Below are 19,666 nucleotides of genomic sequence, written 5' to 3'. Positions count from 1 at the left end.
TTTCGGGTAAATCCGAAACCCAATGGGTTTGGGCATGGATTTCATATTATCGTCCATAAAGGTTTGTGTTTGGGTTTGGTAATTGTAAAACTTGTGTCTGATCCTACCCGTTGTCATCCCGAATACGGACCCTTTGCTTAGTTGCACTTTTGATCTTTAATTTAAAATAATTGTGCAAAATGAGTTTCTAAAGTTCAAAATGAGTGTTTTGGGTCTCCGGTCTTATTGACGTGAGTGATTTTAATCCTTCCATCCATAAAGTAACGATTGTGGGTGATGGGTCTTATTAAATAATGTGGGCATTCATTCTCACCCTCCACTTGAATAATTATTTAATACAGCATATTATTAATCAATAATTTATGGCATGTTGTATTGTGATGATAATGAATTTTGCTCTTATCTCGTTGTGTATATGGGATGTTGGTCGTTCCGAATTAGAGCGTGCTTGTGGTGATCGCTGCTACTGAAGTTAGTCATGAAGTTATTCTTATTGCGCCTTAAACTTTGATTGTTATTGGGGAACGAAGTCAACTCAGTCATTAAAAACATAGAACGCACCCTCCATTGGCTTATGGGTTGCAATGGTGGAGGTTCTAGCTCTATTTTCGTTGTTTGTGATGCAGTTACGTTCGAATCAAAGCGTACTGGTTTTGTCATGCCCAAAATTGATGGGTTTAGTGGAGGTTCTGTTGATATTGACGTCTGGATTAGTGTGTTATGCTTCATGGGGTGTCTATAGATGTATACTGATTTGCATTTTTGCGGTTTTTCTTTTCATTGTTCCCTTTGATAGGATTGTCGTGGTCTTGGTGTAGGTTGCTTTTCGTTGTTGGTTGTACTTTGCCCTTTGTTGGGAGGAATTGTTCTCGACAACTTGTTCATTCAATAAAACTTTTGTGTTTGAAATAAAATCATTAATTTATTGAAATTCATGTGATTTTGTAGTGATTAATCATAAATTTTCTTTTTCATCAACCTCCTCGCCTCTTCTCTTGAATCTTCGATGACGATCCCCTCTTCTCTTGAATCTTCGACGGTGACATCATGCCTCACACATTCTCCCTCTTCAGAAAATCATCAATCCCCACCCCTCCTCCATAATCTTCGACGATGATGGAATGCTCCACGACATTCACATCTCATGAGGCATAGCCACCATCTACATCATATCAAGACATGCATAATACATATCCTAGGTTTCGTGAAAGGAAGAGTGATTTGGGTTTTGCAAATGGGAGAGATGATTTGGGTTTCTCATGGGAGAAGTTGGTGATGCGAATTCCCTTTAAGGAAACAGTCCAAATGAGAGAGAAAAAAAGGCACCGGAGGATCCATTCATGGCGATGAAGGCATCAATAGCCTAGATTAAGACATCAAAGATGCGTCGTGGTTCGTAGGGTCTCCTTCCATAATAGTGATACCCATATCCTCAAGGACATTGCCACTCCTAAGGTGCGAAGGTTCTTCTATGTTGTGTCTTGGAACCCTAATTTATGGGTATTATTTAAGGCTTTGGTGTGTTTGGTTTTGACTTTGAGGCATGGTGAGAGTATTTTTTTTCGTCAATCCTTAGTGAAAGTTCTCTTCACTTATTGTCTAATTATATTTCGTTAACACTCCCATGTAAGTGAGAATGGAGTGGAAAGAAGAGAAAGAAATGAAGAGATGTGATAAGTGTAAGACCCCGAATTAAATAATTAGATTATTTATTTACTTTCGTCATGTTGATTAATTAAGTAATTATATTTTATTGTTTTATGTTATTTTCATGACTCGAGTCCTACTACGAGTCACGAAAACTATTTATATAATAATTAAGTTCAAATTATGTTTTAAGGTTGACACTGTAGTCAGCTTAAGTAATAGCACGAGTGTGAGACCCAAGTTTTTAGCTTAGAATAAATTAGTGTAATTTCTTATTCACGAATAATTTCGATGTAACGTGAAGTAAGGAAACTGGATAAATGTTTATTAAATGGAATAAATGTATGGAGAAAATATTTCACGAAAAGGTTAAGGACAAGATTCGAATCGACGGAACTTATGACGCAAGTATTATTCGTTTACGCCTAGGACAAAAACCTTAGGAAAAGATTAATTTAACCCTTGGAACACTATAGGAATAAATTCCAAAAATCTTCAAGAGGAATATAAGAATTTCTCTTATTCCTTTCCATAAAAAGCGTTTCGAAACGAAACCCTGGAATGTACGAAGGTCAAATTCCAATACTCGGAAGTTTGCCGAAACTAAATCACTGATAGTTCAAGAAACCTAAAATCAACGGACGATGAAGACTTTTTCTATTCGGAACTTTAAACGAAGATTCCACACGCGTACGCCTATTTCTCTTGATATTCCCAATCTTTCTTAAGAACGAAGTTTTCTCATTCGACATCAACTGCAAAAAGTAGTTTTTCGGGTAAAATCGATTTACACCGACTTTGGATCGTTTGATATAATTCCAAGAAACCTGTTTTGAGTTCTGGAATTCTGTCGCCAGAATCTATCTTAGAATTCACAGAGGAATGCGCAGGAAAAATCGGAATCGCGAAATTTTCATTTTTCCGCATTTTCCAAAACCTATAAATAGCTTGAAAAATGAAAAAAAAATGAAAAAAAACTTCACAAACACACACACACGGCCGTGGGGTTGCAAGGAGGAAGGAGGAGATTTGATTTTCGCCGATTCTTGTCTTATCGTTCCACAGTTCGTTGCTACGCGAAGGCCTCGAGGTACTGATGTTTTTCCTTACCTTGATCGTAAATTATGTCGCTTTTCTCTATGTTTTTATGCTCAAAGTTTTGAGCTTTTTGTAAAACTGTCCAAATAACTTGATTTCTCTGTCTAAACTTATTCCCTGCGTGCCCCTGAGCATGTTTAGCGGATTACATTTCGCCGATTCTCGCCGAAATGCCGCCGAACTTCAATTCTGCTCAAAATACCCAATTTTTGCTAAAGTTCCGTCCTTTGGGCTTAAAACTCTCGATTGAGCTTAGCGTTAGTAGGATTAGTCGTCATAATCGTCGTTGGTGTCGACCCCATCTAATTTGTTTTTCGAAATTCTGATTTTGAGTTTCCGAGCTAAAAATATTGACCAAAATACCCCTGCGACAGTTTTCGATCCGATAATTTTTCTGAGAGTTTCCCTGGCCTAGATATCGCCTAAGAATACCTAGGAATTGATTTAGATCGAAGAAAAAGTTCGGAAACCCTATTTTCCATAGTGGCCGAAACCTATTTGTTAGGGTACCGTGTCCAAAAATAATTTTTGAGTCTCTATGACCTGAGCTATAGCGTAGCTCTTTCGATTGTCGAAATTTTGGCGCTGGTTTCGTGTCATTCCGAGTTCTGTAGCTCGAGTTATGCTCGTTTTAGAGAACGAAGTCTCCGTTGTCAATTTGTGCCTAAATAGGAACTCTGAAGCTTTAGAGGTTTTCTTTATGATTTCGATTAGTATTATTAGATCATGTTGCTTCCAGTGAGACTTGTGTTGATGATTGTGTTTCCTTGTTTTAGGTTCACAACTTCCATGCCCAACTTCTACTCACGAAGGTGAGGGTAACTCAGTTTTAGCGCGTCTTTGAGTCTTGCCTGCTTTTATCGCACTGCCTGCGTTTGAGATGAAGATGTTTATATTGATTGGCACTGGATTATGATTATTATGCTTGCAATGTTGTATGCTTGTTTATGTTGATTGTTTCTGAGGCTTGTGCCAAATGTTTTCCGAAGGCTTCGGCCGAGTAAACTTATTGAGACGTGTGTCTCCGTTTTCTGAGAGGCTTCGGCCGTTTACTGGTTTCCGTCCTTACTGCTTTCAAGTGGATAAGACGTGATTATTGTTGAATGATTTTGGCATATAGGGCTGAAACTTAGTAACATCCAGTGGTTGTCGTTCCACATGGTTGTCCCGTCCTTCGTGGCGTTATTAAGTGGCATTCAGTGGTTGTCGTTCCACATGTCTGTCCCGTCCTTCGTGGCGTTATTAAGTGTCATTCAGTGGTTGTCGTTCCACATGTCTGTCCCGTCCTTCGTGGCGTTATTAAGTGGCATCCAGTGGTTGTCGTTCCACATGGTTGTCCCGTCTTGTGAGGCGATATTAAGTGGGATTCAGTGGTTGTCGTTCCACGTCTGTCCCGTCTTGAGAGACGTTATTGATCGATCCATTTTGGTAGCAGCATATAGTTGCATTATAGGGAACTAAAACCTGACCCTATGTTGTTGGATTTTAGTTATTGGTTTATTGATATCTGATTTGATGTTACATTGTTGAGATTATTATTATCTGAGTTAATCTATGTTAAGTTGTTGATATATGAGTTGAGTTATGTTGCTAGTTATTTACCATGCTAAGTAATTAAAATTGAATAGCATGATTTTCTCTTTTGTACATGGTAATTGCATGGAGTTAACCCTTTCTGTTTGCTACTTGTTGTTTGGACACTTAACGCTATTAGGCGATGAAGAGCCTTCTGACGATGCTTAGCCATGCTGAGATGGAGGAGGGACAGTAACCGGCAGAGCAAGGATGGGAGAAGTTGTATAGTTTCCTCTTAGTAGTTTATACTTCGAGTCTTCTTCGTTATCTGAAAACTCTGTTACTAAAACCCTGTTTTCGCCACTGTTTAAGTGTGCGTACTTATTTTGTAAACTTACTTATGCTATTGTAAGACATTATTATTATATGTCGGGAACGAGTTGTTTAGTTAAGACTACGTTATGTATTAAACTGTGTTTAGTCGTTTTAAAAAGGAAAAAAATTATCGTGTTTTCTTAGGATTACGAAATAGTCCTTAGACTTTGTTAGGTTACTAATGTGACCCCTCAGTTGAGAAATTTGGGCGTTACAATTGTGGTATCAGAGCTTTGGTTGAGAAAACCAGAGCTTTTGGGTAGAGTGTCTGCTTAAGATGTTTGAACTCTGAGACCGATTGATGGGGTGTCAATCGGAGGAAGAGTGTGCTTGATTACTGTTTATATAAATCATTCTTGAAGGTTTTTCGTAGGTGAATAACCTTATGCTAGTTATCGTTAATTATACATTTGATATAAGTATATACATAATTAGTTATTATAGAACAACATGTATTAGGTAGAGAACGTTGTAGCTAACGTGACCTGCTTACCTCTCAAGGGATTGGATGTGATCATAGGCATGGATTGGTTGTCCCACCATCATGTTCTTCTTGATTGCGCCAATAAGGTAGTTATCTTTCCCGATGCTGGACTCGCCGAGTTTCTGAACTCGTACTTTTCGAAGCTCTCTTTGAGGAAAGGAGCTTTGAGTTCCCTTTTGTCTACAACCGTGATGGAAGCTAAGGAGAATGGAATACAAGGAATAGCGGTTGTGCAAGAGTTCGAGGATGTGTTCCCAGAAGACGTACCTGGAATACCCCCAGTTAGAGATATGGAGTTCACCATTGATATAGTCCCAGGCACTGGACCTATATCGATCGTGCCTTACCGTATGGCACCGGCATAACTGACTGAGCTGAAGAGTCAACTTGAGGATTTAACAAAGAAGGGGTTTATTCGACATAGCGTTTCTCCGTGGGGAGCGCCAGTGTTGCTTGTGAAGAAGAAAGACGGAAGATCGCAACTTTGCGTGGACAATCGACAGTTGAACAAAGTCACGATAAAGAACCGTTATCCGTTGCCAAGGATTGACGATTTGATGGATCAGTTGAAGGGTGCTGATATTTTCTCGAAGATTGACCTGAGATCGGGATATCACCAGATTAGAGTCAAAGATGAGGATATCCAAAAGACTGCGTTCAGGACACGCTATGGGCACTATGAGTACTCGGTGATGCCGTTTGGTGTTACGAATGCACCAGCTGTATTCATGGACTACATGAATAGGATCTTTCATCCATTCTTGGATCGCTTCGTTGTGGTGTTCATCGACGACATCTTGATCTACTCGAGGAATTGTGAAGAACACGAGGAACATCTATGTCAAGTATTGCAAGTACTTCGGGATAAGGTATTGTATGCTAACGCGGCAAAGTGTGAATTTTGGCTCGAAGAAGTAAAGTTTCTAGGACATGTCATCTCAAAGGAGGGCATTGCTGTGGATCCCAGTAAAGTGGAAGCTGTAACTGCATGGTAGCGTCCTAAGACTGTGACAGATATAAGGAGTTTCATTGGTTTAGCCGGATATTACCGACGATTCATTGAAGGGTTCGCTAAGATTGCAGTACCATTGACGAAACTCACCCGGAAGAACCAACCTTTCGCATGGACAGAAGATTGTGAACAAAGTTTTCGGGATATGAAGGAGCGTTTGACGACCGCGCCAGTTCTGACATTACCACAAGAGGATGAACCTTATGAGGTTTATTGCGATGCTTCGTACCAAGGTTTGGGTTGTGTGTTGATGCAACACCGAAAGGCTGTGGCTTATTCTTCAAGGCAATTGAAGATACATGAACGGAACTATCCTACGTATGATTTGGAGTTAGCGATTGTGGTATTTGCGCTCAAGATCTGGAGGCACTATCTTTATGGGAGCACTTTCACTGTTTTTAGTGATCACAAGAGCCTGAAGTACCTATTCGATCAGAATGATCTGAATATGAGACAAAGGCGTTGGATGGAATTTATCAAGGACTATGATTTCACTTTGCTGTACCACCCAGGAAAAGCAAATGTTGTAGTAGACGCACTGAGTCGCCAGACAATTCATGTTTCATCGCTGATGATTAAGGAATTGGAACTTATCGAGACTTTTCGCGACCTCAGTTTGGGTATGCAAGTGACACCTGGAAAATTGAGCTTTGGGATGGTGACGATCACTAGTGATTTTCTGAACGAGATCAAGGTGAAGCAACTGTTACATGAGGAGCTGATCGAGAAACGGAACTTGATCATTTTGGGAAAAGCGCCGGATTTTGAGGTAGGAACCGACAACATTCTGCGTTGCAAAGGACGTGTCTGCGTGCCATTGGACATGGAGCTGAGAAGGATGATTCTTGACGAAGGTCACAAGAGTAGATTGAGTATTCATCCGGGAGCGACAAAGATGTACCAAGATCTAAAGTTGAATTTCTGGTGGCCAGGAATGAAGAAGAGTGTAGCAGAGTTTGTGGCGGCATGTCTGACATGTCAGAAGGCGAAGATAGAACATCAAAAGCCTGCGGGTATGTTACAGTCACTTGATGTGCCGGAGTGGAAGTGGGACAATATCTCTATGGATTTCGTGGTAGCTTTACCAGCTACAAGGAAGAGATTTGATTCCATTTGGGTCATTGTGGACCGTTTGACGAAATCAGCACATTTCATACCGGTGAAGACCACGTTCAATGTGGAGGCACTTGCAAAAGTGTATGTCGCTGAGATTGTACGACTTCATGGAGTACCTTCGAGTATTGTTTCTGACAGAGATCCGAAGTTTACTTCGCATTTCTGGAAGGCCTTGCACGAGGCGCTTGGCACGAAATTGAGGTTGAGCTCTGCCTATCACCCTCAAACGGATGTACAGACAGAGAGGACGATACAGTCATTGGAAGACTTGCTACGAGCCTGTGTTCTGGATAGTCAAGAAAGCTGGGATGAGCTGTTGCCATTGATCGAATTTACTTATAACAACAGTTTTCATGCTAGTATTGGAATGGCACCTTATGAGGCTTTGTATGGGAGGAGATGTAGAACTCCTTTATGTTGGTTTCAAGATGGCGAACATCTTCTCGTTGGACCTGAATTAGTACAACAAACAACTGAGAAGGTGAAACAAATACAAGGGAAGATGAGGACGTCACAGAGTCGACAGAAGAGTTATGCTGACACACGACGGAGAGAGTTAGAGTTTGAGGCGGGAGACCATGTGTTTCTTCGCGTGACACCAACTACCGGAGTGGGAAGGGCAATAAAGTCGAGGAAGCTGACACCGAAGTTCATTGGACCGTATCATATTATCGAGCGAGTCGGTAAAGTAGCTTATCGTATTGCATTTCCACCTTTTCTTTCCAAGATTCATGATGTGCTACATGTGTCACAATTGAGGAAGTATATTCCTGATCCCTCTCACATCATCAAGGAAGATGACGACGGTCGAGAGTGTCCGAAAAAGGCTATATCCGCTCCTAAAGCACTGTTTTAGAGAATTTTTGAATTGAAGGGAGAATAAGAACCTCTAGGTATTTTTCCCATGACCAGTGTTTCGATACGAAACCCTGGACTGTACGCTTGTTAGGTTTTGCTTCCCGGAAGTTCGTCGAAGCTAGACTTTAACTTTTCGGGGACTTTAATTAAGACCCTGAATGAAGAGTTTTTCTATTTGGAGCTTCTAACGAAGTTTCCATCCACGTTGTCACAATTCGTTCAGCAATTGCGACATTTCTTCATAAGGAAGTTTCTCCATCCGACGTCGACTGCAAAAAGTAGTTTTTCGGCGTAAATCGACTCACACCGTCTTTGAGACGTTTTTCCTCAATTAAAAGAACCTTGATTTGAGTTTCGACATTCTGTCGCCGAACACTCAATTTTTATCAGCAGATGAAAGTACCAAAATGACCGGAACCGCGAAATATCGATTTTTCGAATTTTCCCCTCTCCTATAAAAAGGGAAAAAATGAGAAAATATCTCATTTTCTCCCAAAGTGGCCGAAGCTTAGAGAGAGAGAGAATGGAGCAGAGCTTTTTCAATTCTTGCCCGATCGTCCTGATTTCGGAAGCTACGCGTAGGCACAGAGGTAAGGATGCTTAATCTTACTTCTATTTATGCTTTCTGTCGGCTTCTTCTATCTATTTCTGTGCTCAAAGTTTTGAGCTTTTTGTAAAAATGTCTGATTACCTTGATTTTTCTTTCCAACTATCTTCTACTGCAACCCAACATGCTATAATCACTGTCGGATCGTTCGGATTTTCACCGAATCGCCGTAGATCTGAAAAACTGACTAAAAACTCATTTTCTTCACATGTGCTTACTTTATTATCAAAAAGTCGCAACCAAGCTTAGTACCCTTGAGATTAAGTGCTATAAACGTCGTTGTGAACAACCCCGTCAATTTTGTTTTTCAGAATTTCAACTTTGAGTTTTTGGTCATTAATTATGGACCAAAATACCCCTAAGTCGTATTTTCAGTCGTTAAATATTTCTGAGGGTTTCCCTGACCTAGATATCACCTACGAATACCTAGGAATTATATTAGATCGAAGAAAAAGTTCAAAAACCCTATTTTCTAAAGTGGCCGACACTTTTTGGTCCTGTACCGTGTCCAAAAATAATTTTTGGGTTAGTATGGCCTGAACCATAGCGTAGCCCTTTCCGTTGTCGAAATTTTGGCGGTGGTTTTGTGTCATTCCGAGTTCTGTAGCTCGAGTTATGCCCGTTTTAGAGAACAAAGTCTTTGTTGTCCGTTCGTGCCTAAATGTCGAACTCTAGAGATTCGAAAGCTTCTTTTCGGGTTTTGATAGTGTTATTAGTTGTATTGTTTCTTAGCGACTAAGCAATGATACTTTGCTTAAGGTTTGGAACAAGTTGAGCTGAGGAAAGAGACTTTGGAGCAATTGGTGAGGTTTCACAACGGAGGAGGACGCCCGGGGAACTTGTTGAGTTCGGGAGCTTTATTTTGGATTGGACTGGGATGTTGAGCTTGGATGGAGAAATTGGCTAAGGTAAGGGTAACTCGGTTTTAGAGTGTCATTGAGTCTGGCATGCTTTTATCGCACTGCCTGCGTTTGAGATGAAGATGTTTATATTGATTGGCATTGAATTGTGATTATTGTGTTGAACTGGGAAAATGTTTTCTGGAGGCTTCGGCCGAGTAAACTTATTGAGACGTGTGTCTCCGTTTTCTGAGAGGCTTCGGCCGTTTACTGGTTTCTGTCATTACTACTTTCTAGTGGATAAGACATGATTATTGTTGATACCTTGATTGTTGTTATGTTGAAATAGTGAGCTGAGTTAGTATGCATTTTGATGAGACGTATGTTTGTTGATAATATGAATAACATGTGATTATGTTGATTTGATTATTGAATTTGAGATTGTTGTTTGAGTGACCACTGAGTTGGATGAGATGTTTTGGTTTGCTTGAAGTGGCGATGAGGTGGGTTTGTCCCACGGGATTGTCCCGTCCTTCAAGACGTTATACAGTGGCAATGAGGTGGGGTGTGGTCCCGCGTGATTGTCCCGTCCTTCGAGACGTTATACAGTGGTGATGAGGTGGTGTGTGGTCCCGCGCGATTGCCCCATCCTTCGAGACGTTATACAGTGGCGATGAGGTAGGGTGTGGCCCCGCGTGATTGTCCCGTCCTTCGAGACGTTATACAGTGGCGATGAGGTGGGGTGTGGTCCCGCGTGATTGTCCCATCCTTCGAGACGTTATACAGTGGCGATGAGGTGGGGTGTGGTCCCGCGTGATTGTCCCATCTCGCGAGATGTCCTAAAGTGGCGATGAGGTGGGGTGTGGTCCCGCGTGATTGTCCCGTCTTGCGAGACGTTATTGATCGATCTATTTTGGTTGCAGCATATAGTTGCATCATAGGGGAATAATATTTGCTTCTTTGGTTGATAGTTGATTTGATGTTATATTGTTGAGGTTGTCGATATCTGATTTGATGTTATATTTTTAAGGTTGTTGATATCTGATTTGAGGTTATTGTCATATGATTTGATTTTATATTGTTAAAGTTGTCGATATCTGATTTGATGTTATATTGTTGAGGATTGTTGATATCTGATTTGATGTATGTTGTTTAAGTTGTTGATGTCTGATTTGATGTTATATTTTTAAGGTTGTGGATATCTGATTTGAGGTTATTGTCATATGATTTGATTTTATATTGTTGAGGTTGTGGATATCTGGTTTGATTTTATGTTGTTGATTTTGCTGATATCTGATTTAAATCTATGTTGTTGATATCTGAATTAAATTTAGGTTGTTGGATATATGTCGTTATCTATCTTGAATTAAGTTGCTAGCTTATGTACCATGTTACACACTTAAACTTTGATAGCATGCTTTTCCCTTTTATACGTGGTAATTGCATGGAGTTAACCCTTTCTGTTTGCTACTTGTTGTTTGGGCGCTTAACGCTATTAGGCGATGGAGAATCTTCGATGGAGCTTAACCTTTGTGCGAGTGGAGATGAGGACTTGAAGAACTGTGGATGACTCGAAGAATAGAGTCGGGTGTAGGGCTAGAGCCTTGGGTTAGAGAGCTTACCGTTATTGGTTTAAGCTTGCATAATGATTTTAGAAATTTATATTTGGAGTTTCGGGTACTCGCCTTGTTCAAGGTTTGATGTAAATCCCTTTGTAGTTGGGAGTATGCATGACATGTTTTGGAAATACATTTGAAAAGAAAAAATATACTAGTGTTTATACATTCTTTTGGAAAACATTGCATATTTATTTTATCAGATGGTTACTATTGTGACCCCCGAAATTCGGGGCGTTACAATAAGTAATATGGTTGAAAGAGAAGAGAATTAGGTAACATATGAATATGGAAATGAAGTAAAAATGTGAATGAATCATAACTCATTTGTGTCTTAAAGTGATCGTGGTGACGTCAACTTGCACTCTGTAACATCCCGATTTCTGGGTGTCACTTTAGTAACTCAATTAAAATAAAGCGGAAAAGCAGGTATTTTTTTTCGTTTTTCTTTTTAAAATAAAAGACTTTCCAAAGTAAAGACTCAACCCAAATGCGATAAACATAAACTAATGTACAATATATTTACAACCCCCGTTGTAATCAAAGTCACGTCATCAGTAACCTCCAGTGACGGAAAGTAACAGAAAATAATGACCGCATGCAAATATGTATAGAACCATATCAGAGTGATAAGTTTATAAATACAGTCCTTCAAAAGAGTAAGTCAGCCCAAAATGGCCTCCACGAGACCTCCTACGTCTGACAAACTCCCTGTGATCCTCATGGAAGAAAACCACACAAAAAGCTAATAATCGAGGACCTACCCTGCCCCAAAATGAGAAATAACAATCAGAGCTACGACACGACACCTACTCTAACCACCCGAGGACGCGTGTCTCTCAACACTCCTCATCCTCCTCCTTGCTGGCATAGTCATCATCAGTGTTAAAATCCAGGACAATCAACTCTCTGTCCACATCTATGACCTCTCTCCTCATTGTCCGAGTCACTGACCTAGAAACCCCTATCTCTGCATCCACCACACTGGTGGGCACATCCTCCTCCATCACGTGGACCAAGGGTACCGCGCGATTGCCACAGAAGGAAGTAGATGCCCTGAAGCGAATGGTAGTAGCAGTGTCAGGCTCCTCCTTCGGCTCAACAAGACTAGAAGAAGACGCGTCGTCCGAATGGTCAGCGATGGCAGGAGAACTCGATCCAGATGATGCTCCATCAGCAGCCTCATCCTCAGAAGGATTCTCATCGTCAGACGACAGTGGTGGTGGTGCTCCAGTACCAGGTCAACAATGTACAGTAGGTGGCAAGTTAAAGCTCACCGAGTAGCGTCGTCGTACTCCTTTAGTCAAATGCCCAAACTCATATATCATGTCCTCCATGATCCTCCCTATATAGATCGCCTGGTGACTGGCGGGGTCAGTCAACCATGCGGCGGGGCTAGTCCTGTCCAACATCTCATACCCGGTCTCCCCCGAGGGGTAAACCATCGTAAACCAATCAGCCATCGACATCTGGCAGCAGGCCGACCGCCCAAACACAAACATACACACAAAGCCAAGGCCCGAGGGTCAACTCACATAATAATGTATATTATACGAACAATAGATAAAGTAGACGGGAATAGATACTTAGGTTCAATAGGCTTATCATAGCATGTAAGTATCAGATCCTCAAAGTGCAATAATAATAGACATTGATTGACAACTCAACAAGTTATCAAATAATATAACGATGTTCAATAACATCAAATCATCAAGTCATAAATGCATGATGATATGCAATGACATGCTGCAAGAAATGCTTCGGATAGCTGGGCACCATCGAGTCAGTCCCAACACTGGCCTAATGTTTAACCATTTCTGCTCGGACGTCTCTTACACCAAACAAAATGTAGTCAGATCAGCCGTAACCCGCATGTCTTCCATTTCCGTCAGCTACTAAGAAACACTCTCGGCGTTCTTATGTGAATACCCGATCTTATGATCATTTTTGGATTCACTGAAGTCTGACATCTCATCGCATTTAACCTAAAAATGTATGAATGATGCAATATGGTTAGCCAAACAACGTATCGACCCGTCAACGTGTTCTAGCTAATATATTGTCTCTAAAAATATCCTAAGGTAAACGTCGATTCTGCGATAAAAATGTAATCAAATAACAAAAGAGTGCAAACACCCTTGATGACTACTCGAGTCATCCGACTCATCCATCGGGTGGTCAAAACTGCTCAGCGAGCAAAAGAGTACCAATGTACTTAGAAACTTATTAGTTTCTCGGCTTATCCTTTAGATAGCCAAACAACAAACTGCTCATCGAGCAAAAGAGTACCAACGCACGTAGAAAGTTATTAGTTTCTCGACTTATCCTTTAGATAGTCAAACAACAAACTGATCATCGAGCAAAGTGCCAAAGACACAGGGTTTTCCCAAAACTTGGATCGCCGACACTTCTCTTTTTCCAAAACTTATTTCCAAGCCCTAAGCTTCCTTCAGAGATTGTTATCATTTTTTAAAGTGTTCGGATGTTGTTTAGTGTATTATGAATTTCTTTTGTAAAATAATTTTCATTTCTTTTTGTCTCTAACTCTATAAGTTTAAAAGATCTCATCATCCCAAGTAACTCCCTGAGAAGGCCCCGATCCACTAAAAACGACAAGGACTCGAACCTCGGTTCGTCCTGTCAAACTTTCTCTCAAAATATCGTCACTGGTATGGCATAACTTCTCGTTTCCCCACACTTTGACGTTCAACAGATATATGTATAATTGCACAACATAGTTAGTACAATCCAACAAACCATGACACATATATCAACACATCCTATGATTAACCATTTAGCACGTATAACATGTGAATCAATCAATAGCAATCATAACAATAATCATGCAACACAAATGTCGGTCGAAGCCCCATAAATCGGAGACACACATCTCTATTGATTAACAACGGCCTAAGCCTCAGAAAACATTTTCCAGATCAGCTTAATCAATAATAAGCATAAACAAATAGAAAATCAAAGTTATCGACGCCTAAGTAATTATCTAGTAGAGTAAGTTTCTCTCACCTTCGGGTCGTCCAGTTTGACACGACAGGGTTCCTTCACTCAATTCTCCTACAACTCCCAAGGTTTCCACAGTCAAACCTTTTTGAGCAAACATAGCGGAATTCAATCAAAGCAAGTCAGTATTAATCGAACAATATTTACTAACGTCAGACGAATCATTATAAGCTCCAGAGTACGATAACCTAACAGGAGAAGACAAGTTTTCGCGAAAGAGAAATTTTCCTCCCCCTAAAGGGTGCTCTCGGCCGTGCACTATATATAGTGTTCCAGTGTTTTTTCTTCGATCAAACTTGATTCCTAGGTTATCATGGGTCGCATCTATGATGAATTAAAGCTCGGAAAAATTATCGGGTCGAAAACTAAAATATGGGTAATTTGGTCAAGGTTTTAGGCTCAAAAATTCAAAGTTGGAATTTGGAAAAATAAAATTGATGAGGTTGTCAACAACGATGTTTATAGCGACTAATCCAACTGACGCTAAGCGAAGTCGAGAGTTTTTGATTCAAAAAGCAAACCCTTATAGTAAAAATGGGTATTTGGACAGTTTTCAATTTCTACGACGAGAATCGACGGAGTAAATATGACGTATGAATGTTAGGGATGAAGTTTTGAAAGAGAAATCGAGTTATTTGGACAGTTTTACAAAAATCTCAAAACTTTGAGCACAGAATGAGATGTGGAAAAGCAACATAATTGACGATCAAAGGTAAGAGGTAGAATCCATACCTCGATGTCAACGTGTAGCAACTGACAGCATGAAGATCGGTCAAGAAACGGCGAAAATCTTCCTCTCCCTCCTTCCTCCTCAAGCTCGCTGGTTCAACATGCAAATGGTGAAGATATTTTTGATTTTCAGCTATTTATAGTAGAGAGAAAACGTGGGAAAATGAATATTTCGCAATTCCTATTTTTCCTGTAAATTCCTCTGTGAATTCTAAGTGAGTTTCTGGCGACAGAATTCTAGAACTCAAAACAGGTTTCTTGGATTTGAAGTAAACGATCAAATAACGTAATGAATCGATTTAACCCGAAAAACTACTTTTTGCAGTTGACGTCGGATGAAGAAACTTCCTTCTGAAGATAGGTTGCAATCGTTGAAGGAAATAAGACTACACGGAGGGAAACTTCGTTAGAAGCTCTGAATAGAAAAATTCTTCATCCATGGTTCATTTTAAAGTTCTTGAAACGTTAGAATTTAGTTTCGTCGGACTTCCGAGAAATGAAACCTATCGTGCGTACAATCCAGGGTTTCATGTAGAACTCTAGTCATGGAAAGGATAAAGATAAATTCATATATTTCTCTGAAGATTTTAAATTTCGCTTATACAGTGCTTTAAGGGCATATTAGCCTTTTACTAATGCTCTCGCCCTAAGGCGGAAGTGAATAAGGCTCGTGCTAGAACTTATAACGACTATAATACTATTCTTAGTCATTCCTGAACTTTCTCATTCATTAAATCATCCAATTCAGTGAACACTTGTTCCGGTTCCCTTCACGATACCTCAAAACCTAAGAGTGAATATGAATTTAATTATTTAATTCTATAACTAAAAACTAGGGTCTTATACACTCATACTAATAGGTATCGAAACATAGTCTTTTGATTAGAATAATTTTTTAACATCTAAAATAAACTTGAATATTTAGATTGTTGTTTGAATGTTATACAAGATAATCTTGAAAAGGAAGTATTGACAACAAAACTGAACAAATACAAAGGCATTGTAACATTTGCTGATAGGAATGATCACCAAGCTAATTATTAAATCATTTGATTGGAAATGCATGTGTCTATTTAAGAATGAATGTCTAGGAATGCAGATGAAGATTCTGAAGCAGACAACGAGAGAGAGAGAGAGAGAGAGAGAGAGAGAGAGAGAGAGAGAGAGAGAGAGAGAGAGAGAGAGAGAGAGAGAGAGAGAGAGAGAGAGAGGAGAGAGAGAGAGAGAGAGAGAGAGAGAGAGAGAGAAGAGAGAGAGAGAGAGAGAGAGAGAGAGAGAGAGAGAGAGAGAGAGAGAGAGAGAGAGAGAGAGAGAGAGAGAGAGGAGAGAGAGAGAGGAGAGAGAGAGAGAGAGAGAGAGAGGGGGGGGGGGGAGGGTTTTCAGAAAACCGAACCAGTCACTAAACCGTTGGAAGTACTGATTTAAGGTTTAAAGGTTCAATCGGGGTCAAACCGGGGTCCAACTCGTAGTATTTAAAAATAAATATTAGATATTAATACTGATAAAAATATAATTTATATTATATATAACACTAATTATACACATTTTTAATATATTAAATATGATAATTTATACACTAAAGCTATTGAACTTACGTAAATGATAAAGAGCCATCTAATTGTATCACTAGGTAGTATGTAATGATTCATTAAATTTCAAAATATTTCATGGCATTTAATTTGTTTTTCAATTATTGAATTCTTTTCTTGGAAAAATCTGACAGTGGAACCGGAAAAGTCTGTATATGAGAGAGTTGTCACATTTGTGGCTTCTACTTTTTATATGGCTATGGTGAAACCGGAAAGCATTTTATTTGGAACACTTTATTCGCGTCACTTAGATCCAAATGAATAATTGTGATTCATGTTGTTTCTAGTGGCGTAGCATTATTACTTTTGCATGGAGGCAGAACAACTTATTCTAAATTTTGCATTCCATTGGATGCTACAAAGACCTCAACATGTAATATAAAGCAGGGAAGTCTACGAGCAAAGCTTCTGCTTGAAACAAGCCTTATTATATGAGATGAAGTTCCAATGTTGAAAAAGTATTTTTTTCGAAGCTCTAGACGTTACACTTAGAGATTTAATGAGGTCGAAAAATGAAGACAATGTACATAAACCTTTTCGAGGAAAAGTAGTAATACTTGGAGGTGATTTTAGACAACTACTACCTGTAATAACTACAGGAAGCAAACATAAAATTGTGGAAGCTAATGTAAACTCTTCGTTATTGTGGAAACATTGCAAAGTTATGAAATTGTATAAGAACATGCGGCTAACCACAACTGAGACGACTGATAAAGCAAAATAAATCAAAGAATTTGCAAATTGGATTCTTAAAATTGAAAATGACGATCATCTTGATTCCGGAGCAGGAGAGTACGATGTTCAAATCCCACCAGATTTGCCCATCCCAATTAGTCTGACCCAGTAATGGAATTGATTAAATACACATATCTTAACCTTTCGCACAAAATGAAAGACCCGCAATTCTTTCAAGATAGAGCAATATTGGCCCCTACACTGGAGTATGTTGAAATGATAAACACCTACATGCTTGGCATGATAGCTGCACCAGAACATGAATATTTGAGCTCCGACTCTACCTTGCGATATGTTGAGGATTCTAAAATCTGAGGTGAGTGGTTTACCACAGAACTTTTGAACGACACTAAAAGTTCAGAAATGCCTAACCACTAACTATTATTGAAAGTTGCTACTACAATCATGTTTTTGAGAAATATAAACCACGCAATAGGTTTATGCAATGGAACAAGGTTAATTGTGGATGAACTTGGTGAACGTTTTATTTGTGCAACTGTTATCACGGGAAAAAATGCTAATGAAAAAGTGCACATTTCAAGAATGGACTTGGTTCCTTCTGATTCCAAATTTCCAATTAAATTCAGAAGAAGACAGTTTCAAATTGCAGTATGCTTTGCGATGACCATAAACAAAAGTCAAGGGCAAACACTATCTCAGGTTGGACTCTTCCTTCCGTGGCTTGCCTTCTCTCATGGCCAGTTATATGTAGTTTTCTTTAGAGTATGCTCAAGAAAGGGTATTAAACTTTGTATACTGGATGAGGCGGGCAAACAACATACCAATACTGTAAATGTAGTGTTTAAGAAAGTTTTTTGAAATGTTTGATGTATACAACACAATTTCATTCATTTATTTTATTTTTCTCTTCATATATTATTACGCGGTTGACTCATACACGATTGACTTATTTATAATTTAAAAATTACATCTATATGAAAACTAATTTATTTATTAAAAAAATCCAACATAAAATTCCGTGCAACGCACAGGTTATCGCACTAGTAGCTATATAGTTTATTATATTCTTTTTTATTTCTTTGAACAGTCAAAAGAGTGAATAATAATAAATGCTCTATTACAAAAAAAAATAGTAAATGCTCACAGTTTTTTTTTTTTTTATAGAAATAACTAGTATTAATAGTCAGATTGCAGAGATCAAGAGGGGCCAGCTTGATATTAGTGCAAATAGGACACGTACTGATCGGATAAAGAATAAAATTCTACCAAACGGTTCAACCGCAGATCGTCGGGTTTACCTGTTCTAACCAATTTTTAACCGGTTTTTACGGTTTTTGTCCGGTTTGACAACACCCCGGTTTTAGTCGCGTTTCAGACCGGTGGGATGTCTGGTTCCCGGTCTGACCGATCGAACCGGCCGGTCCGGTTTTAAGAACATTGGTTGTTCCTGTCTTCTCACTCCGCTCAGCTATCACGCATCAGAGAAGTGATGAGCCCCATTTTTATATGAATCACATCCTATCAATCTCTTCTGCAATTTTCTCTCCGTGCGCTGTTAGTTCCACTTGTTGTCTAACGTTCAACACCATTCCTCATACAATACAATACATAACACAAGACACTCTTTCTTTCACATGTATATCCAACAAAGTCTCCATCGATCCTTCACATAATCTATGCAAATGGCATAGGTTAATGTTAGAGGGGGTAAATTAAATTGGTAGGTACAAGGTCCTGAAGACACAAAGATTTTTGTTGTTTGCCCTTATTGGTTTAGTTGACTGCCCACAAATCTGCAAGACGCATCTTCATGTTTTTAGATCAAAACTATTGCCAATTGGTTACTTGTATTGTGTGTAGGCAAGCTGCATTTTTTTGAAATCATGCTTCACACTTCAATTTCTATGCTTCATATGGAAGGGAAATAGTTACACCTGGGAATATTGATATTATAATTTTAGCTTAATTGCACTTTTGATACTTTATCCACCGCAATTGTGTAATTAGGGTTCCTAATGCAAGTTAAAGTGAGTAATTCTGGTCTCAAAACCTTTTATTTGTGAAATTGAGTTGCCTTTTGCACAATAACGCTTCAAAGTGATCGATAACGTCGGCTAGCACTAACACCAACCAATATATAAACATACCCTAAATGTTACAATCCGCTGCTTTCTCTCCATTTTGAGTGGATTGTGATGTAGATCTAAGTGCAAAACTCAATCCTAAATTATATATAGATCAAAATACAAGCCACAAAACCCAATATAAAATCCAACTTGTTCCTAGGTAAGGCCCATTACAAGCTCAAACCGCTATTTCAAACAATAAAAATTAAGAAAAAATGCAATACTAGCATATTAGTAGTTTATATTAAAACCATGATTTTGAACAAGAATTTCAATAGATCTCCCAATGTCATTCCTTTCTGTGTCAAGCACGCATCATTCCCTTATTCTTCAAGATGTTT

The sequence above is a fragment of the Lotus japonicus genome, chromosome 1, assembly GCF_012489685.1.
Source record: "Lotus japonicus ecotype B-129 chromosome 1, LjGifu_v1.2".
Classification (NCBI taxonomy): Eukaryota; Viridiplantae; Streptophyta; class Magnoliopsida; order Fabales; family Fabaceae; genus Lotus; species Lotus japonicus.
This window is presented reverse-complemented; position numbering follows the sequence as displayed.